This window comes from Myotis nattereri (assembly GCF_964212035.1).
Source record: "Myotis nattereri genome assembly, chromosome: 14".
NCBI lineage: Eukaryota > Metazoa > Chordata > Mammalia > Chiroptera > Vespertilionidae > Myotis > Myotis nattereri.
The window spans coordinates 43773255-43796078 of record NC_138089.1 but is presented as its reverse complement, the minus strand read 5'-3'; the positions used below and the strand labels follow the sequence as shown (position 1 = coordinate 43796078).

Below are 22824 nucleotides of genomic sequence, written 5' to 3'. Positions count from 1 at the left end.
TAACAGGATGAGGGTTAGGGGCACATAACTGGTTAGAGTCATTCACTTTGTCATGATTGATGGACTATAGAGTTGTTTCTTTTCTTCTACTGATGATTTTGCCCCTGGTTCTATTTGCCAGAAGATAGAGCTGGAACTCTCCTTTCTCTGGAGAAATGGACCAGGAAGGTGGGGGGGAGAGGATACTTGGGGTGGTGGCTCAGGCAAGCTCTGCTCCAGGCCTTAAAGGGATGAGCTTTTCCTCTCATCATCTTTGCTAGCTTCTCCCTGTTGCCGTCCATTTGGTGAGCCCCAATGTACAGAGTGGGAAGCAAACCAGTAACTGGCACTTGACCTTCCTGCAGCATAGACCTCAAGTGCAGATTGCAAATTTGAATGCCAGCCAAAGCTGGACAGGTAACTTAAATGAGTCACTTAAAGAACTGAAAATTTGGACTTTTGAGTGAAATATCTGTTTTTTCCAATGTTGACTGATGATTTAGTAGTAGTGATAGTATTTTTTTTTTAACACTAGATACACCAATCAGAATACTGATACAGGGTGGATTAGTCCAATCAGGTGCCAATTAAGTTTCGAGTCAAAACATCAGTGGTGGTTCTCAATCGGGAACTGTGTTGGTGAATTTCGTTGCTATCACAGTGATGGGAGGGCTGGGATGCTACTAGCCTTTGGGACCTTTGGTGCACCACCCAAGATTTGTTCTGTCCCAAATGCTGTAACACCCCAGTTGAGAAACACTGAAAGAGCCTGAGAATTCTCCAGATCCCCATGTGGTGTTGTCAGGTTAAACTGGGGTTTGGGGTTAAAGCCCTGTTTGGTAATGAGGAGAAAATGCCTTTTGCTAAAGCGTCTATTTTCTTTCGGTTGGGCAGGTGTGACAGACATTGTAGGTTTCAAGGATTTGAAATTTTTTTATCCTCTTTGGCTTATCTCACTTTTTGGCAAAGTTTTGCAAAAGGATTTTGAAGACTTTATTTCTCCTTTTCTGCCTTCACTATGCTTATACTTTTCAGAGTTTTAACTTTACTATGAAAAATAGTTTTCACAACCTTATTTTTATGAAATGACTTTCAAACAGGGTGATGCAAGGAGATGACTTGCTTAAAGGTTTATGACTGAGAAAAGGTCTGTGTTGCAAAAATCCCGAATAGATGGTTCAGCTGAGCTCTTTATTCGCCCATCCCCAAAAGGGAGTTATGCTACAGATACAAGCGCCTGGGAAGGGCGCATCCTTGCTCTACCTGTTCCACAACCATGCCATTCAGCCGATGTATATTAGGTTTTGTTCAGTGATGATCTCTTTTCTTGAACCAAAGAGGATCTTCTGGAAGGATGTTCGGAAGGACAACTGAAAGGTCGTTTGGCTGTCCAGTCTAATTAGCATATTATGCTTTTATTATTATAGATTGCAACTTATTCATTCTCCTGTAGATATGCACTTGGGTTATTTCCAGTTTGGGGTTGTCTTTTGGTAAGCATTTCTTATGGATATATACCTAGGAGTATAAATGCTAGGTCATAGAATAGGTTCATGTTTAACTTCATTAGAAACTTCTGAACAGCTTTCCAAAGTAGTTGTACGCCTTTATACTGCCCCCAGCAGTGCTTGAGAGTTTGAAGTGATCCATATCCTCTCCAGTACTTAGTAATGCTGGTCGTTAAGTTTAACCTTTCTGATGGGTGCACAGTGGTTCCTCATTGTGGCTTTAATATGTATTTCCACCTAAAATAAGTTAGTCATAAACATTGGTGAAGTTCATGAAGAAGCTTTTAAGTTCTTGGCCCAGGCTATCGTGTGTGCAATATTGTTAACCCTTCTCAGGAATCCTAACTATTTCTCCTTCCTCAGAGACATGATTTTCTAATCATGCAATCATTCCAGCTGTGTCAGACGTGAGCTATCCCCAGAGCATGGCACTGATCAACAGTGCACAGGGGAGACCCAGCATTGCTGCCACGGGCACCTGGCAATGCGTTTGCCCCTACAACACAGGGCAGCCTGCCTGCCTGTCAATAAGTCCCCAGTGAGAATTTACTGAGCATCTACTTTGTTCCAGGCACTGTGCTGGGCCTTAAGGAAACACTGGGCGCTTAGGCACAGTTTCTCTCTTGAAAGGCTCACTTATTCTGCATTCCACCCGTATGTTCACTTCCGAAGTAAAGCATATTAGGTCGAATGCAGTATAAGTGCTTTCAGAAATGTGTGTGCTCAGGGGGCTTTGAGGGCCAGGGCATAGGGGTTTGGAAAGGCCCAGAGCAATGAAAGGCTTCTCAGGAAGAGTGATAACCCAAGTGAGATTTGTAGGAAGCAGAGGGAGGGCACCCAGGTAGGGTGGCTGCCATGCAAAGGCAAGGAAGTGAGCCTCCATGTGGGGGTTTCAGGATTGCCAGGACGGACCGCTGGGGCGTAAGGCTTATGCAGGAGAGCATGGCGAGAGGTAAAGCCAGGATGTGTGCAGGGCCAGACTATGCAGGCGCACTTAGGTGTCAACAGACTTTGCAGAATTTCAGCCCAGAGAATCTCTTCCTCGGTTTCCCTGCAAGGAAAAGGAATCGTCTCTGAGTTTCGAATTCTGCTCATCTGTTCGTATTAAACTGCATGGTGTTAGACTTCTCTCAAACTTCTTACCTGGACACAAACCGTTTGCCACAAGTCTGTGCTTTCTCACTTACAATAGTCTTGGGAATTTTATTTTCTTAACCGTTTGTTTTTTCTTATATACCTTCCAGAACCAGCTAGCTCATGCCATAACCCTGAGTGCGGCCTAAAACAATTTTAGTTTTCTTGTAGAATGACGTTTTATTCTTGTTGTTTGTGGCTATCCTTTTGATTGGAAGAGGGAGGCAGACATTGACGTTTCCAATAAAGGATCTACTTAGTCTCCTACCATTGTCAGTCCTGATAATGCCTCAAACCTTCTTCCTCAAACACAGCCATGGGGTAACAGAATTACCTCCATTTTATTTAGCAAACATGTAACATGTAGGTCTGTCCATTTCCCAGGGAGTATTCTAACTACATTACATATAGCAACTCATTTAGTCCTCATGACCACCGTAGAGTTGAATGATATTATTTCCATTTTATAGATGAGGAAACCAAGGCACCAAGAGGTTAAGTAACTTGCTCAAGTCACAGATGGGATTTGAATTTTATTTTTTCCATTCCTTTTTAGAGAAAGTGGAAGAGAGAGGGCAAAGGGAGAGAGACAGAGAGAGAAAGAAATATCAATATGAGAGAGACACATAGATTGGTTGCTACCACATGCACCTGACTAGAGCCGGAGAGCAAATCTGTAACCCAGAATCATGCTCTTGACAAGGAATTGAACCCACAATCTTTCGGTGAGCAGGCTAATGCTCTAATCATTGAGCAACACTGGCCAGGGCGCACATTTATCCTTGTAAGTACTGTACTGTGCTGCTGCTGCTGCTTCACACTTGTGAAATATCCCGCAGAAACTGCGAGAAACAAAGTTCATTCTGCAAACATATATTGAGCAACTGCCTGGTGGGTGAGTCAGCAACACCTTTGCCCCAGGACCTCTTAACCTATTTGAGGAGACGGAAAACTATGTTTGTAATGCAATGTTAACCTGAGGAGGAAAGTAACTAACTTTGCCTGAGGAGGTGAGAGAAGGGCTTGGCTCAGCCTTTGGGACAAGGAGCGGACAGGAGGCGGGCTGTCAGAGCTGTAGCAGGCAGAGCCTGTTTGGGAGGTAGTGAGGTGTGCTGCGGACGGAGGCTGTGAAGGCGGGAGGTAGGATGGTGGGAGCCCGGGCTGGACTGGAGCATCTCGTGTACAAGCTGAGGAGTAAGGTTTTATCTTGGACCCAGTGGGAAGAAATTGAGGATTGTTAAGTAGAGGAGAGAAGTGATAAACCATCTTGATTGCTATAATCTAAGAGAGGATTATAAATGATCAGTGCAGGGTATTTCGAATCTAGAAGTATCAGGTGGGTTGCCAATAAAATATAGAGTCTGGAGTGGGTGTCGGGTAGAGGGGGTCAACGGAGAAAATGGGGGGATAACTGTAATATTTTCAACACCAAAGATAAAAAATAGAGAATCTGAACAATAGCATGCGGGACAGGGATGTCGAGACGGGAGGGGACAGGCAGCTGTGAACAAGAGGGAGGGAGGGAGGAAGAATGGGAAGAGGAGGAGAAGAAAAGAGAACCATGTCTGCTGAAAGAAAGAGAAGGCAACCTTGAGGGAGGAAGGAAGGAAAGGATGGAAGTGGAAAAGAAAGGAAAATCTGCCAGTACCTATCACAAATCTCCTGGCACAATGCCACTGGCAAAAGAAATGCCATGTGACTGGGGCTTTCTGAAGTATTTGCGCAGCCAGCTTTTGTTTTGGTGGTTCACCAGCAGTTATTTTCATGGCTCCGTAATAGCCCATCGAGATGATTTCCATGTGAAGATAATTTGTCAGGCTTATGTAAGACTTCACTTAGGGGGGCATTGCCTTGGCATGCAGACAGCTTCCAGACCGGACACGCCGGCACAAACATGATATCTGAAGAGTGCAGTAAAGCAAATTAAAGTCATCGCGAGGCACCCCGGCAGCAAACAAGTGTTGCTATCGGGGGCATTTCAGAATAATGCTTTTCTTTAAAAAAAAAAAAAAAAAAAGCCACTTGAAATGCAGCCTCCCAAGCCTGAACCTTGATGGCTTCAAAGCCAAGGAAACTTCAAATATATGGGAACCGTAAGCCTTATGTCAAGGCAAATTATCCCTGTCCCCATCCTGGTCATGAGCAGCTTAATTAGTGCAGTGAGTTATTTTATTTCCCCTCTGCAGTTAGGATGATCGGGCTGGTGGGAGGGAACTGGACTTGGAGAGGAGTAAACGTTCTCATCGCCCAGGGCCTGTGGATGCGGATAAGGTAGCATGTCAGGTGTTAGTGGTCCAGGCAGCCTCCTGGTGTGAGAGGAGTCTCGTTTCACGAGGGGTTTCGGTTACCACGAGCTTTGCTCATCTTCCTGCTGCGACACTGGCTTCTGGTCGCGGGGCGGGAGGCATGGTGTGGAATCCCAGCTGCAGGGAGCAGCCTGGAGTTGGGAGCTGCTTGGCCGGGGAGTGCGTTATGTGGCAAAATCCATACAGTCATGACGTCACCCCAGCGTCAGTCAGCACGGGTCTCTAAGGTGCATTTCCAGCACGTGTAATTGGGATAGCTCAGCCACGTAAGTGCAGGACGTGGCTTTGGGTTCCAAGCAGCCGAGCAGTTTATTTGCTTAGGAAGGTTTTATTCTACCTGGCTGGGAACTAGTGGAGAAGCTCATGCTGAGGGCGTGGAGATGTCAGCAGATCCGGAAAGCCAGTAGGACAACAGGGTAAGTATCAAACCTCCCCTGGTGCTGTCTGCATGAACGCTCAAGATTTTAACAATTAATGTGGGGTCAAGACGTGTCCATATTGCCAACTTTTCTTAAAATTCCCATGGATCCTTGCTAAGGGTGAGATTACACAAGCTTCTTTTTACCAGTGTTTCTCGTATATTTTGAATTAACGTTAAAAGACAAGGATATATATATATATATATATATATATATATATATATATATATCCTCGGTCTCAGGTTTTCTTGGTCATGGCTGAGGTGTGGGGTCTGGGGGGAGGATAAAAAGGGATATAGACTATAGTGATGTGTTTTTTAAAGTTTAACAATTTTAAGGAGATTGGTAAAAGAAGAATGAATTCTTTTTCTAGTCTTCAGTATGTATGAGTAGAAAGTTGTAATCAGTTGCTGCTGCTGCACCTTGAGGGACATTGAGTTCCCTCCAGGCCCACACTTGAGGAAACAACCAGAATGTGTTCATAGACACTGAGGCGTTGGAGATAATCGTGTTGCACAGGAAAGGTGGGAGGAACTGGGAGTAGTCAGTGTGGAGAAGAGAAGAATGCAGAAGGGATTGCAGCTGTTTTCAAGTACAAGGACTCAAGTATGGAGTGAGGAGGCTAGTTGTTCTGTATGTTCTTAGAAAAAAGGATTTTGTGCTTGGGGTGGGGGCGGCGGGGGGGAAGTAACAGACCCTTTTGACAACCTAACCAAAAAAAAATCAAACTATAGACTAATTCCCTCAGAAGAATTCATTTATATAAATGCAAAACTAGCACAAAATATCAGAGATTTTGTGGAGCCTTATGAAGTCTATGTAAAGAACTCCTGTTTTGGATGGTAGGGCTGACAGTGAATGGAAATTTCAGGACTTGGATTGACTTAAGGAAGAATTCTCAAATAGTTTGGTAAGTGCTACATGGGAACTGGATTTTTCCTAAGGGGTTCACTCCCCCATCACTGGAGCCCTGGATCTGGTGCAGGTGTTGTTGCTTCTCGTGTGTATCCTTAGACTGAGTATGTGTTCTCTCTGCTGTGAGATGGAGGTAAAATCTATCGCAAGGTGGTTGAGACAATTCAGTGACAAAGGGTGTCTGAAATGCCTATCTCAGTACTATCATCATCTAAGTCAGGGGTACTCAAACTATGGCCCGCGGGCCACATGCAAATACAAATACTGTATTTGTTCCCATTTTGTTTTTTTACTTCAAAATAAGATATGTGCAGTGTGCATAGGAATTTGTTCATAGTGTTTTTTTTAAACTATAGTCCGGCCCTCCAATGGTTTGAGGGACAGTGAACTGGGCCCCTGTTTAAAAAGTTTGAGGACCCCTGCTCTAAGTGATTCTCAAAGATCGCAAGTTTAAAGGAAAAAAAAAAAGGCAAAGCCTAATTCCTGCTTCTGCATAAGATTTTCATAATTATGTTCCTTTTTCACTGTTCAGAATATTATAGAGAGCATTCTAGCTTTGCGTGGGAAGTCCTTACAATCAGTGTCTAACACTAAATATACACCAGATTTATATTTTTAAAAAACTTTTAAGGTGAATTGAAAGGTAATAGTATGGTATCTGGAAAGATTTTAAAGCATTCTAACCCAAGTGTGAATGAATATTGCAGAGAATGAAATGTACTTGGAAATAGTGTTTTCAATGAGGAGAAACTTATCCTGAATTTGTATTTAATAGAAGAGGAAATGAGGCTGCATTTTAAGGCAATAGTTAATAATAGGAAGGAACAGTAACTATATATCAAGTGAAAAGGGATAATACTAAATAATCATAGAGTCTGTAATAGATGTTAAATGCCTGTCTTTAAGATTCTAGCAAGGAACATAGTTTTCAAAGGCTTTTGGTAATGAGCTTTCTAAAATGTCCAATTGGAGTATGAGCTGGAGGATCTGAACGTTTAGTTCTGTGGGTGACAGGACACTCTTAGCAACTGACAGCTCCAGGGAGCAATTCCAGAGCATTTGCCCCAATGTGAATCGTATTTAATCCACCAAGGAGCATAATGGAGCACCTACTACATCCAAAGCTCTGTCCCAGAAATTGCTTATGTTCCCGTCAAGGGGCATGGCTGGGTTGGGGAGTTCGGCACATACTTGTAAAAGGATGAGCATTGGGACAGTGATTTCCCACATTGTTGAGAGGAAAGTGAGCAGGTTGTGCTGACGTTGATGACAGCTTCCATGGAGGAGGTGAGAATTGAGCTGGGCCTTGAAAATTAGTAGGCGTTTTTGTCTTGTCATCTCATTATATGGCAGCATCATTAATCTAGGTGTTCAATCCAAAAACCTAGAAATCATACTTGCTTACACTTTCCCTCACCCCTAATCCGAACTCTCGGCAACTCCTATATCTCCTACCTCCGGAATATATCTAGAGTCTGAACACTTCCACCATCTCTACTGCCATCATCCCAGGTCAGGCCACCATCATCCCTCTGAAATGCTTCAATGGTCTATTAACGGGTCTCTCTCTCTTCACTTTTGGCCCATTCTCGAATTTGTTTTCCACAAAGCAGCTGGAGTGATGGAGTCAGTGACTACCATGATTTAAACTCTTTAAAAACTCCCTGTTGGGCTAAAAATAAAGTCTTTGCTCCTCAGCATGGGCTGCTTGGCCCTGTAGAAATTGGCCTCACTGATCTCACCCCCATTCTTTTCCCCTTAGCTCACCATGGTCCAGCCACACTGCCGTCCTATGGTGCTTTCATCCACTTAGATGTACAATAGAGAGGAAAGAATGTGAACATTACTGAAGGTTATATCAGGAGATCAACTCTCTGAATTAGCAGGAGAGCTGGGCCTTGCAATGATTCTGCCACACAAATGTGGGTGTGTACATAGAAAATGTCAGCAGCATGGTTTGAATTCAAGAACCCTCCACCCCAGGGAAGGCTCCTTTTGTATCTCAAAATTTATCTCCCCAACCAGCTTCATTAACTTCTCTCCTAGGATAATATATTTTATTAAATTCCCACCAAGAAGTACAGCCAGTATTTACTGTGTGCCAACTACTATGCTAAGTACAGGAACTATGATGACATGAGAACAAAAGACATGGAAACCCCACCTTCTTAGTGTCTTTGGACGACTGGGGGATGAAGACAATTATAACAGAAGATAATCACAATGAGGAGCTTTACAAGATGCCATGAGAACACAAGTGCGGGCACCTAACTCTGACTTGGGAGGTCAAGGAAAACTTTCCAGGGGAAGTACCATTTTAGCTGAGACCTGAAGGAACAGTGGGATGTGTGGCAGAAAACGGGTGCAAGTATTCAACTGTTCTTGGCAGGGCAAACAGCACATGCAAAGGTATATTATTAAGGGAGAGCATGACACTTTCATGAAAACCAAAAAAAATCAGAATGATTGTGGCATAATAGGAAGGTTGGGCGAGTAGAGAAAAGAGGAACACAATATCAGAAGTAAGCAGTGGCCTGTGTAAATAGAGTCTTATAAGTCATCATAAGGTCTCTGGACCTAGTAGTAGCAAATAAATGGTTTTAAGCAGTGGGATGACATGATCTGATATGTGCTTTAGAGACCTCACTCTGGATAGCATATGAAGAGGGGGCATGTCCAACAATTGGCAGGCCAGTGGAAAGCCTGTTCCTAATCCAGCAGAGAAAGGATGTTGGTATAAACCAACGTAAAGGTAGAAATGACTGAGGGACTTCCAGAAGAGAGATTTAGAAAGAATAATCCACAAGATTTGGAGATGGACTGAATAACACAGAGGCAAATGAGAGAGAAAAAGCAAAAACACTGATTCATTTTCACCATGGGAAACCTCTTTCAGGGTACCATTTGCTGAGATAGGGTCTCAGCTGTAACAGGAGGGCTGGGAAAAGATGGATAGAAGTCATACCTGATAGTGAAGTTTGTTTTTTTAAATCTGAGGGCAGGTTTTATTTGTGGTATGGGCTCCGTAAATTCTGAAAATAGATGGTTGCAAGAGTCTATGAAAAATGGAGAGGAGATACCAGAAGGTACCCAAGGCAGTCATTAACTCCTCACTTTTGCCTTAAGCCTTTGCCAAGCTGCCAACCAAGTTCTTCTGTCATTAATAAATAATATTAAACAGAAATATTGAGTCTACTAGATAATAGCAAAGTCCTTTCCAGCTCCATTGTTTTGTGGTACATGGTATTTACATTTTCCACAGTCAAGGTGTGCCTGTAATCTTATCTGTTTGGGGCAAGGTTGTTATTGCAGCTCATTGGGGAGTAAAAATGTTTATTCATCTCAACTGCTTTCACATCCCTCTTCAGCCATACACAGGTCCTCATTTACATTTTGGATGAGTAAATGTCTGGACTGTGTAGTGTTTTATAAGCTTAATGGACATGTGAGAATGTGGGAGAAACAGACCAACACCGAAATAGATGACAGTAGATATGTGCTTGAGACACCACCCAATTAATATAATTTCTGTGACATCATCCCACTTTAGTTGAAGGCTTCTGCAATGAGTAGCTCTTGTTTTACCTGTAATTTAAACTCTTATTAAACAAAGTGGCTGCATGAGAAAGAGTTCCTTTAAAGCAAGATTTCTCAACCTTGGCACGACTGACATTCGGGGCTGGACTATTCTTTGTTGTGGGCACCTATCCTGTGCATTGTAGGGTATTTAGCAGCATCCCTAGACTCTACCCACTAGATGCCAGCAGATACCCCCACACGCACACCTAGTTGTGACAAGTATGTCTCTGGACATTGCCAAATGTCCACTTCCGGGACAAAGTTGCTCCCAATTGAGAACCATTATTTCAGAGCAGTGGGTCTCAAAATGTGGCGCTCAGACAGGGAGCCTCAGAACCAACTGAAAACTAATTAGAAATGTAAATTGCGTGGCCACAACCCACACCTACTGAGAGAGAAACGCTCTGTGTAGGAGCCAGCGGTCTGTTTAAGAAGCCCGCCTGGGATTTGGATGCACACTAAAGTTGGAGAGGCTCTGCTCAAGAGCAAGGAATCGTCACTCCAGTCTCCCAAGAAGTAGTTACCTATTTTTTAAAAAATGATGAATACAAGAAGGTCTTCTCTCTTTTCTTTTCCTTTCCCTCTCAGTGAAGGAAGTGAAAGTACAGCATTGCTTTTCCAAAAGGCAAAGATTATTGATAAGTAGTTTCCTACTATGGAGATTCTTTTTTTTTTGTTTGTTTCATCCATCTTTATTGTTGAAAGTATTACAGATGTCCCCTTTGTCACCCCCACTGACTCCCGTCCTCCCCACTTCTGTAGCCTCCCCAGGCCTTGACCCCACTATTGTCTGTGTCCGTGGATTATGCATATCTGCATATAACTTCTTTGGTTGATCTCCTCTGCCCCTCCCCTCTGAGAATCCTCAGTCTGTTGCATGCTTCCATGCCTCTGGATCTATTTTGCTTGTCAGTTTATTCTCGCAGGTAGACAACAATTCTTAAATCACATAAAAAGTTTGTTACTCTGAACAGAATATTTTTCCTTAGTTCACAAAGATCAAACAGTAACAGCGTGATTTGGTATCAGATTGACAAAGAGAGATTTCAAATAAGCGCGTGGAAAAACTTTCCACAAGGAGAATAGAAATGTGACCCCAGGCTTCCATTTAGGGTAGCCAGCCCGCTCATCCGCCCCTGCTTCAATAGCGTTTAGAAAGCAAAGACAGATGTCGGTGTAAGGGACACCTTCCTTTGTTGTTTTTTTCTTAGCTTCCTTTTTTTTTTTTTTACCTGTTTGTTCACTGGCCTCTTTGCCACCCAAGCAGCTCTAAATAAGGGAGTGGAGTTTTCTGGTTTAGTTAAAGAGCAGTCTTATAATGCTCTTTATCTATAAATTATAAATTTATAGTTAAATTATAAATTATAAAAGTTCAGGTATAAATTCTAGTCTTCAAATGTATTTTCAAATTCTGTGAGTTACTAACCAATTCAGTGATGTCAGTGTCCTTCATGAAATGCCTATTGGGTCCCTGAACATTAGATTGGATTCTGAAAATCATTTTATTGGAAAGGGAAATGGCGATCCACTTAGATATTTTTTTTTTTACTTAAGAGCACTTATATGCCCAAGTAAGAAAGATAAACTTAATAAGATTTTGTTCATTAATGTATTCTTTTTTCATGTATTGATTTGCTCAAAAAATATTGAGTGTCGACTCTATACCAGTGAATAAGGCAAATATATATTCTCTGACCTCATGGAGCTTACATTTTTTGGAGGCAGGGTGAAACAAAAGAAATAGCCCAATACTTCAAATTTTGGGTTGTACCCTGTTCATGGGTTATAAGATCAATTTAATGGGTCACAACCATTCTGTGATTATTTAATGAACAAACTAGAATAAAATGAAAAACTAGACTTCATTCTCCCAGACTTAAATGTGTTATTTCATCAAACTACTGTTTCATTTCTATGTATGTGTGAGGGCATGAATCAATGTAAAACATTTCTCATCATGAGTTTTAAAAGTTTGAAATATACTGAAGTTTTCAAAATACAGAAATAAATGAAATGATTTCAAATTGGAATACATGCTAGGAAAAGGCTAAGAGGCTGAGAGAGAAAATAACAAAAAATGTCAAGTGCAGGGAGGCAGAACCAGAGACGGCCTCTCTGATGAAATAGCATCCCAGCTGCACCTGGCTGAGGAGTGAGAGCCAGCAGGAAAGAGGAGACAAGCAAGCCTTCCAGACAAAGGGAACAGCAGGTGCAAAGGTTCTGTCTGGGGCCTGAATACCTGGAGTGTGGCAACTAAATGGCAAAGAAAATGGACAGTTCGTTTCCTTCCTTCTAAGGAAAGAAAATTCTAGAACTTTTGGTTGATAGTGGCACAAAAACAAGAGAGGCATGAATCTATTCCATAAACACAGATAGATTTCACTTCAAAGACATGGAAAATTCCCAATTCAGATAACTCATAGAAAGAAACTATATTCAATTAAAATGTAGCAAATATTTATTGAGTTTTTACCATGAACAAATATTTACACTATGGTGAATTAAAAAATGAGCAAGCGTTTAAGATGTAAGTGTAGGGTTGTACCTACACTTAGACACAACAAAAGACCAAGGATTACAATTTACTTATTAGTGAAAGTTGGCCGTGCTCCTTTTTAAGAAGGCCTATTCCTCATGCCTCAAATTTATTTTCCTATATTTGGCTTTATAACAAAGATTTCATTCACTCCAGAATGGTTTCTGCCCAGTTAGATAACAGGGTGGTTTCTGCTTAATTAGATTATTCGCTCTTGTCCATATTTCAAAAGATAGGGATGTTGTGTATCCAATGGTGATTTTATAGTCTAGGACTTCGACATTTTGCAGAGACTTAGGACTCTATAACACCCTGCTCGTGAACCTAAGACTCCCTAACGCTTTCCTAGAGTCCCAGATTCTAAAGCCAACACTTTGATAGCGGGTATGTCTATGTTTATAACAAATTTGTTATTATTGTTATTAAACTATCATTATTAGTATCTATCTTCTTGCTATCTCATTCAGTCCAACTGCCTAAGCTTCTTTTATAAGCATCCCTTCCCCTGCCTTCCTGAAAACGAACAGCCTGCGGCTTCTTCAAAACTCAACATCCCTTTTTTATTTGTTTGTTTGTGTGTTTGTTTTTGCCAGATGGGCAGAATTCTACAGCAAATGGCAACAAAAGCTATTTCAGTGGTCTCCAATATATATTCACAGTCCTAACTTGACTACGGTAGACTGTGGAGTCTCAGATCATTGACAGGTGGTATGGAAACTCTGGAGACAGGCAGCTGGAATCCAGGAAAAACTTTCAGTATTGACAGAGAAAATTCGTGACAATTTAGGACACAACAATTTGCAGTTGTATCAAGAGCCCCACCAAATGTTCATATTTTTTGAAGCAGTAATTTGAGAATCTTCTAGAATACTTCTGAAATTTTTTTCTAAAGAAATAAGCCAGAATTCAGAGACAGATGTTGGCACAGAAATGTTATTTGTAGCATTATTTGTATTTGAAAATTGACCAAATAACTTTCAATGGGAGAATTTAAATAGATGTTATTATATCTATATAATACAGTGGACTATTTTAAGACATTAAAAGCACTACTTATGAAGAGATTATAGATAGGAAAATGGTGAAGTTATAGGTGGAAATGATAAAAGTTGGAATTTATTATATAAATTCAACTATATATAAAACAGATGCATAGAAAAACTAGAAAGTATGAGTTGAGTGGGCTGGATGGTTCCAGGACTAGTCATTGTTTTTTATACTTGTCTATATATTTTGTTTTGTCTATAATGAACATATAGTCTTTTTGTGTTCCAAAACAAATTTTAACTCATACATTATCATGTTATTCCTATTCAATGAATATAAAAATAATTCATGGTTTCAGATAGTATTTAGCATACATATGGCACAGTATAGGATACCAAAATTTGCTTGCCAACATCAATAAACATACACTTGTCTAGTTTAATCACCAATAACTTCCCAGTAATAACGCAACATTAATAGTTTATCATTTGTTGTTGATTGTATTTATAAAAACAATTAAGAACTCTCACGGAAGATTTCCATTCTTTATTATGAGGAACATGAGAATGAGGTATAGCCATGGATTGCTTTTAAAAAAAAAAAAAGTGACTTTTTTTAAGAACCAGATATGCAAGGGTAATTAACTGAGTCATAATAAATTATGTACCTCCCTAATTGATTTCCAAATTTTGTCAATTAATTATAGGAAAGTAAAAAGAAAACTATTTGCATGCAGACATATTTTAGATCTCTTTAGAAATTTCATCAGCTGCCAAAGGTCTACACAGTTACAAGTTACAAGGCTATATATTATGATCTACATAGTTAAATCAGTGGACTGGTAGCAGAGGGTTTAAACCTAACATTTTCTTTCTTTACCCATTTGTGAAACCATTTTCTATCCCTTGGAAAAAAACAAGCCCAGCTACCCTGATCACCTTGAAAATTTGGTGATTCACCCACCTCAATCCCTAGCGACCAAGTTAGTCAGCTGTGAGCAGGCAAATACTAAGAAAACTTATGCTCCTCTGTTTTGGAGAATTTTTCCCTGTTGCTCAGCCCAGTTATAATTTCTGCTCTCAGGGAGTCTATATTTTTGACAACCCAATCATCTTGGCCTGAGCACTGCGTCTCAGTGTGAGGAACCAAAGACTTCTGAGGAAGGCAGCTTTATAGAGGAGACCACACTGTTGACAGATTCATGCCTCCTCCCTGTGGGTGGTCAGAAGCAGGGAAATCGGAGCTTTCCAGCTCGGGCCTGTCATGTGCCAGGAAATTTCGATGCAGGGAGCTGTTATCTGTTACAGCTAGGAGCCACCCCAAAACCAGAATTACAGGTAACTAATATTCCCTTCTGCATGCCAAAGCAAACCCCAAGCCCTTAATCCCCAAAAGACTTGGCTATTGATATTAAAATGATTTCTTTTATGAAGCGTGTGTAACGATTTGTTAGTTTCTGGGCAAACAAAATAAAAACATCATTGAAGCACTTTAACATTGAGCGCATCTAAATGAACAAGGAAGGAAGTGTGTTATCTGTTGGGAAAAGACTCTTTCTGAAGGAGTTGGTCCATGGGAGGAGGAGATGGACTCAGATTTCTTGGGAGCCAACTTGGTCTTAGAAAAAAAGTTCCAAGATAGAAGATTAGAGCAAGGCAAACCTGATTTTGAATCCTGCATAGAACTGGATGTCCTTGGACAAGCTCCTGAATTTTTTTACCCTTTATTTCCTCATTTAAAAAAATGGAGCTTATAATAAATACTTTTCACAGTAGGTATCAGGAGAAATGATATAATGGATGTGAAACACCTTGCTTTTGTAGTATGCATTTCACATACCTCATTATCTCATGATTTAAAAATATTAAAATGCTTCCAATCCATTGTGACCAGTTTGCCCTTACTGGGAAAATGTACTTCTCATTTGGTTATTAGAAGGCAATTTGCAAATGGTCATGTCTAACTTAGTTTGGGATTGATTACTACCCATTATTTCTATCAATATATAAATAGATGCTAATAGTAATACCTGCACCATCAGCCTTAACCTCATCTCACACATGCAACGTCTATTGTCAGCACAAACCCCAATACCAGGTTTTCATGCTACTCACACATTCCCATCCAACGTTACCATAAACAGTCCACAGTCCATGCATCCTATAGAAATGATTTTCCAGGTAATTATCAAAGTCAATGCCTGGATGTGTTTATACATGGAAGATATTTGTTATGCAATAACAAAATTTGTGGGAGGGAAGAATTGTCTGAGCAAGTTCAATATAATATGTTTGAAAGATAGATTACGATCTTGAGAAAAAGGAAAGCAAAGCAGGTAAATTTAGGAGATATTCCTGGAGATGGAGCAACTTACAGCCTTTTGTATATAGATGTACTAGGGGCCCGATGCACGAAATTCATGCAAGGGACTTGGCCCTCACAGCCACTGCGGCTTGCCTTGGCCCTTGCAGCCCCGGTTTCATCTGAAAGGTCGTCTGGAAGGACGTCCAGTCTAATTAGCATATTACGCTTTTATTATTATAGATGCCGGCTACATTTACAGCAGTGGTTCTCAAACTTCAGCATGCCCTTGAATCACTCAACAGCCTTGGATTCCTGGACCCTCACCCCCGAGTTTCTGATGCAGTAGGTCTGGGCTGGGGCCAGATCATTTGCATTTCTAACAAGTTTCCAGACAATGCTGATGCTGCAGGTCCAGGAAATACTTTGAGAACCACTGATCTATTTAATTCGTAAAATTAATTTTGGTGGTGTTCATTTTTTCCCCGGCAATCTAGAATAGTTTAAATGGCACTAAAACCATCTTTAAAAGTTAGTTGGAGCCCAGCTGTGAAATTATTTAACCTGGTACTTTTAAATGATAGAATTTTAATCACTGTTTCAATCTCCTTTTATTCAATTTTTCTACTTCTTCTTGGGTTAATTCTTACCTTGTTAAGAAGTAATCCATTCCCTCTAGACTTTTATATCCTTTGCAGTAGGATTCAATAAGTGCTTTCTTATACTTATTTTCATCTTTTAGTGTGTTTATTTTTTCAATAATAATATTTCCCTCTGTTCTTTCCATAATCATACTCAGGATAGGATTATATCTTTTATAAAGGAACCAACTTTTGAATTTATTTGTTCTTTTTCCCATTTTTGTTTTCCACTTTCATTTATTTCAGTATTTATCTTTGTTAACTTCTTCATACTTTATTTAGGTTTAATCTTTTGTTCTTCATGGAATTTTTAGTATCAGTAGTATGTTCATTTATTATAAGTCTTTTAATAGCAAAACTACCATAGCCATAAGTTATATGTTTTTCTCTGAATATAGCTTTAACTGTCTTCCATGAGTTTCAGAAGGAAATAAATATTCTCGTTTTCATTGATTCTAGATAGCTCATAATTTAAATTTTGCTTTTCTCATTAATCCTAGAATTTTTCAAGTAATTAACATTGACTAGCTAGTGCTTTCTTATATATCATTTTTATTTCTTAGGATCTAAGATTATGATCTATAAAAGTTTCTACTTTTTAAAGTAAGTTAAAATTTTCTTTTCAGCCTTGTAATGCAAGTTCTCTGCACAAATCTATTAGATTGTGTAACTTATGTTTTTCAGATCTTTATGTTCTTTCTTGTATTTGGGCTCCTTAATCAATTTTGAAAGGCCCCAAATCATTTTCTAAAGCCAGCATAACCTTTATTCCAAACTTTATAAACAAAATACAGACTAGAAAACATGGACCAATTTCACTTACACACATAGGTACAAACTTCTAAATGAATTATTACCAAGTAAAATCCAGAGGCATCTCAAAAGAATAATGCACTATGAATATGCACAAGAAAGATTAAGGAAAGGAAAAAGTAACTGTAGCAATACAAGTGGAAAAGGAATTTGTAAAATCCAGCCATTTTTAATTTTAAAAACCTTAATTATTGTCTGTTTCTGTTTTACTTCAATGTGATAAAGACTACCCACCAAAAATTAACAAAGAACAAAATTCTAAGTGGTGACACTCTATGGCTTATTAAAATCAGGCATAAGAGAGTGGATGAATGATTTATTATCACAAAAATGCTGCAGAACAGCTACTCAACTTCACAGACATATAACGTTGAACACATAAGTAGCTCACAGTTGGTGGGGGTCAGGGGAACTGGGCTGGGCTTGCTCACGTGTCTGGGGCTGGGTGGCTGTGGACTCATCTATGATGGCTTCTGCCAGAACGATTGGGAACATTGTACCCTACAGAACATGTTCTCCTCTCCCAGGAGGCTAGCCCAGGTTTGCTCTTATGGTAGTGACAGAGGACCAAGAGCAAGAGTAAGCCCATTATCAGAAGCACTTTTCAGGCCTCTGCTTGCATCATATATGCTAACACCCCATTGGCCAAAGTACTTACATGGCTCAGCCTAGACTCTGTGTGAGAGCATTGCAAAGTTTCATGGCAAAGGTCACAGACACAGAAATTTGAGACCATCCGTGCAATCGTCTACAACAGCAATTTCAACCAGTGTGCCAGTGAGTCGGGGGCACTGACCTCTTTTCCCTTAGATTGCAAAAAAAAAAAAAAAAAGACAATAGCCAACACAATATTCATCTGGTGTGAATGAATAAAAACTATATGTAATTTTTTTGTCAGATCAGCAAAAAATAAAGTTTTCGGTATGCCACAAAATTTTAGTAATTAGTTTATGTGTGCCAGGGGATGAAAAAGTCTGAAAATCGCTTCTCAACAGGTAGGGACCTCTGCTATCACTAATATTATTCATCATTGTTTCAGAGTTTCTAGTGAATTAGTGGGACAAGAAATAATTGGTATATTTCATGCAACAAAAAAAGTGATATCTTTTTTTGTTGATGGCATTGTGTACCTACAAAAGTCAAGGAACTCCCGTGAAACACTGCTTTAATTAAGGACTCGCTTGTGATTGGGCCCACCTGGATAATTCTAGATAATCTTGCCATCTCAAAATCTGTTATCAATCACATCTGCAAAGTCCTTTTTGTCATGGAAGGTAGCATCTTCACAGGTTCCCAGGATGAGTGTGTATAAGTGGACATCTTTGGGGACCATCTTTGTGCCCCACAAACTTTTAGATAAGATTTAGGAAGAATATTTTTGTGAACCATAGTCAGGGAAATGTCAACAGGAACTAACATAAAGGATAAAGGAAAAGATGATGCCATGTCATTTTCTTTTTTTTTTTTTTAACTAAATGACCAAACATATCCTAAAGGAACTCAAAGACATAAGCTAAATGTCTTATAACATGTGGGAAAGGTTCATATCTGCGTTTTTACAGCATTCGTAAGAATTGATAGAAAACAACCAAGGTTTAAAAAAACGGGATAAATATCTGAATAGCCAATGTGCCGAAAAGCCAATCCACATGGCCAATAAAAACACATGAAAAATGCTCAGCCTTAGTATTTTTTAGAAAAACATAAGTTTATGGTAACAATGATTACATGTATTCATTTCCTAGGGCTGCCATGACAAGTCACCACAAACTTGTGGTAATTTAAAATAACAAAAATGTATTTTCATAGCAAGAAGGCTGAAACCCAAGTCGGGGCCGTTCTCCTTCTGAAGGCTCTCGGGGAGATTCCTCCCTGCATTTTCCAGTGTCTGTGGCCTCAGGTATTCTCCAGCTTGTATGGGCATAACTTCAACTTCTGCCTCTTTCTTCACATGGTTCCCTCCTCTTCTCCCTGTGTATCTGTCCCCTGTGGATCTCTCAGAAGCATACTTGTCATGGACTTTAGCGCCCACCAGATAATCCGGGATGATCTCATCTAGATATCCTTAGTTATATCTTCAAAGACCCTTTTTCCAAAGAAGATATTATTCCTAGATTCTGAGGATGAGAATTTAGACATATCTCTCTTTTTTTGGCGGGGGAGGGGGGGGGAAGAGGGGTAACCGTTCATTCAGCTATTACAATGAGATATCATCCCTCCCATCAAATTGGTAAAAATTTTAAAAGAATGGTTATACCCACAACTGTGATATATGGAAAGATGAGGGGTGGGATTCTCATACACTGCTGTGGTCTTGTGAATCTTTGAAAAGCAATCTAGCAAACTCTATAAATGCAAAAACACACATACCCTATATTACATGATTCAGCTTCTGGGAAACTAGCCCGTAAAAGTAAAAGCACCAGTGTGCAAGACTCTGTATACAAGAATGTTATTGCATCATTGCTGTGGTGAGGAGAAAGAAGAATCTGGGAACTAAACGAATGCCCAGTAATTGGGGAATGGTTGAAAAAAATTATGGTACACCTATATAATGGTTTTGTGTGTGTGTGTGTGTGTGTGTGTGTGTGTGTGTACAGTTTGAGAAATATATGGAAGGATAAGTATCACTTTTTATAATGGGCAAAGAGATTGGTAAAGCATGCAAGAATTCATGTTTGAGGTTTCAACTGGAAAAATGACTTTCTTTTGAGTCACAATGCCTGTGATCCTGTATAAACTTCTTGATTCCTTAATTCGTGGTGTCACTGAACAAAGTCCTGTGTAACCTGCCACCCTGAGTCTCTAGTTGCTCAAGCTCAGCTAGGAGGGAGCCCACGCTCATCTCTCAAGCTCCTCCATCCTGTGAGTATGTGCTGAATTCCAGGAGGAGCAACGTGTTTTGGTTCTTCCCTCCTTGAGGCATAATGAGAATATTGTTTTGTGCTTTGACTGGACAGATCCAGAAATGTAATCAGTGGCTTTTGACAGAATCATTGCTGAGTGAGAGAATTCCTGTGCCATTGTGTACAGGAACTGGGATATGTCGCCCCTTCTTCCTGAATCCCCCAGAATATTTTGAGCAATGGGAGCACATTGAAAAAGATACACAGCTTCCTCCTCCAGAAAAAATAAAAATAAAAAATAAAACCCAGGCATTTAAAGGTAAAAAACCCACCCTGACCAAGTGGCTCAGTTGGTTGGAGCATCATCCAGTACACCAAAGGTCATGGCTTCAATTTCCTGTCAGGGCACAGACCCAGGTTTTGGGTTCGATCCCTAGTCAGGGCACCTACAGAAGGCAAGCAGTTGTTTCTCTCTCACAGCAATGTTTCTCTCTCTCCTTCTCTCTCCCTTCCTGTCTCTCTAAAAAACAAAACAAAACAAAACAAAACAATAATAAATAAATAAAACTGAAAAACCCCGGTATGTTTGTTTAAAAAAAAAGGGCGGGTGGGGGTGGGGAGGGGAGACACACTTGCCCTGAAACCTCAAGGCTTCCTGGAATCTCTGTTAAGAGTTCAGATGTACTGATGATAAATTTCTAAACACCATAATTTCAGTCAACAATATCAACAAGTAGATAAAAGCCTTTGATCCTAGGAACAGTGCGGGGGGGAGGGGGTGTTTGTTTTGTTTTTAATTGTGAGGAAATTTTGTTAAACCTGGTAATCTGTGAAAACCTGAGATCAGATTGTCATTGAGCCTTTCAAATCATTTGCACACTTGCGCACCGTCTGGAGTGGAGCGCCAGGTCTGTACCAACTCCAGAACACTTAGAGCTACATAGAAATGACTTATCCACATCAGATCTCTTAGAAAACACCCAAAGATCAAGTAACTCTTCCTTCCTCCTGGAGAGCTGGGCTCTTAAAGGGCCTTCTTATTTTTAAAGAACCCTTAGGTATAGCACATGATTCTTAGATTCTTCTTCTATGTGTGTGTCTTACTCTGCTATGAATACAAATTACTTTTTTAATCAGAAAAGAAAAACACATGAACTAAAATCTCATCTATGCCATTTGAGAATTGCAGCTCATAAAGTATTTTTGCAATGGATTTTTAAAGAAATAGTTACAATCCATAAGCAGCATTCATAGCATGAATGCGTAAAGACCTTTTTTCATGTTAATATTTATAGGAGATTAAACTCTCAGTGGGTTATAAATGTGAAAGAGTGTGCAGCTTGGAGGGAAAGGCCTTCTGCATAATAGGGACCTACAGCCACATCTTGGCAACTCGCTTCCTCGCTAAGCCTCCATTTTTTCATCTATTAAGTAGAGATAATTCTTACCTTTGCAGAGGTGTTACAAAGCTTAGAGTTAATGTTATAAAGTCTTAGAAAATTGCAGCAATAACTAACAAGAGATGAAAATCCAGGAAAATATTTCTTCCCCATTTTCTTCTTCCTTGTTTTAAATAACTGCAAGCAAGAGCAATACAAGATGTATTGGGCCATTTATCCTCAGAATGCTATTGGCTTCTTTATTATCTCTGGATACTTATTTACATCTAAATATGCCAACTTTGCTGCAATTTGGTAATGGGAACAAATAAAACTTTAAAAAGAAGAAGAGATGTTGGAAACCAGGTTTGTGGTTCCCATGGGGCTGGGCAGCATCTGCACGGGAAGGTCCTGAGTGACTGATCAGCTTCAGGGTTTTGATCTGAGTGCTGGTTGCAGTTTATACACTTACATTCTGTGCATGCGTCTATAAGTGTGTTACGCTTTAACAAGAAGTTTAAGCCAAATGAAAAAAAGAAAAGAGATGTCTCAATAGTAAATATCCTCGACTTAGTCTTTAATGGACTCTTATTTTTTAATTTTAACCCAAGGACATGGATATTTTTTATTGATTTGAGAGAGAGAGAGAGAGAGAGAGAGAGAGAGAGAGAGAGAGAGAGATGAGAATGAAACATGGATCATTTGCCTCCTACACTTGCCCTGACCTAGGATCAAACCTGCAACCTGGGCATGTGCGCTAACCGAGAATCAAACCCGAGACATTTCAATGTATTGTATGATGCTCCAACCAACTGAGCCACACCAGCCAGGGCAATGGACATCATTTTTTAATTTGAATCTATCTATCATATGCACATCAGAGAGAGAGAAAAAAAATCAGTATTGTAGAACAGAGGTTTTCAACTAAGCGTGGGCATCAGACTGGCTTCGAAGTTTTTTAAAAATCAAAGATCAAGATCCTCCCCTAGAGATGATGACTCAGTAGGTCTGGAGTGGGGCCCAGAAATCTGTATTGTTTGAACTCCAAAATTAGGAACCACGGCTCTGAAGTCAAAAGCAGAGGTCCTTAAACTTTACTGCATGTTGGAATCCCTTGAGGAGTTTAAGAGCTATTGAGGGCTGGTTCCAGCCCCAGAGCTTCTAATGAATTGATCTAGGGAGTGACCTGGGCACCCAGACTTTTTAAAGCTCCCCAGGTGATTCTAATGTACTAAGCAACATTTGTGAACAACTGTCAAGAACCAAGGAAAGTAGCTTGGGAATCTCCTATGGGTGTTTATCAACAGCAGGTGAGACCAGCGAGGGAACTGCAGCCTCATTTAACTGCCCCAAGTCCAAGCTGCCAGCACTCCACCCACCATTTATCCTGGCCTGTGGCTTTCACATAAAGCAAATATTTATTGCATGTAGCTATAATGATTATGTATTTGTTTATAAGGCTTAATATCCTGTCTGTGTCA

General features: G+C 40.1%; 1 protein-coding gene across 4 annotated transcripts in view; it reads left to right on the top strand.

Moving 5' to 3' along the window:
- THRB (thyroid hormone receptor beta) overlaps positions 1-22824 on the top strand; it is a gene marked incomplete at its 5' end in the record, with an annotated part of 280575 nt that overhangs the window by 134788 nt on the left and 122963 nt on the right. Inside the window, one exon of one of the 4 annotated variants that reach the window (XM_081105805.1) lies at positions 4088-5343. The exons of the other annotated variants lie outside the window; for them this stretch is intronic. Of the gene's footprint in view, positions 1-4087; positions 5344-22824 lie in introns of those variants that run through there. 4 annotated transcript variants of the gene reach the window in all.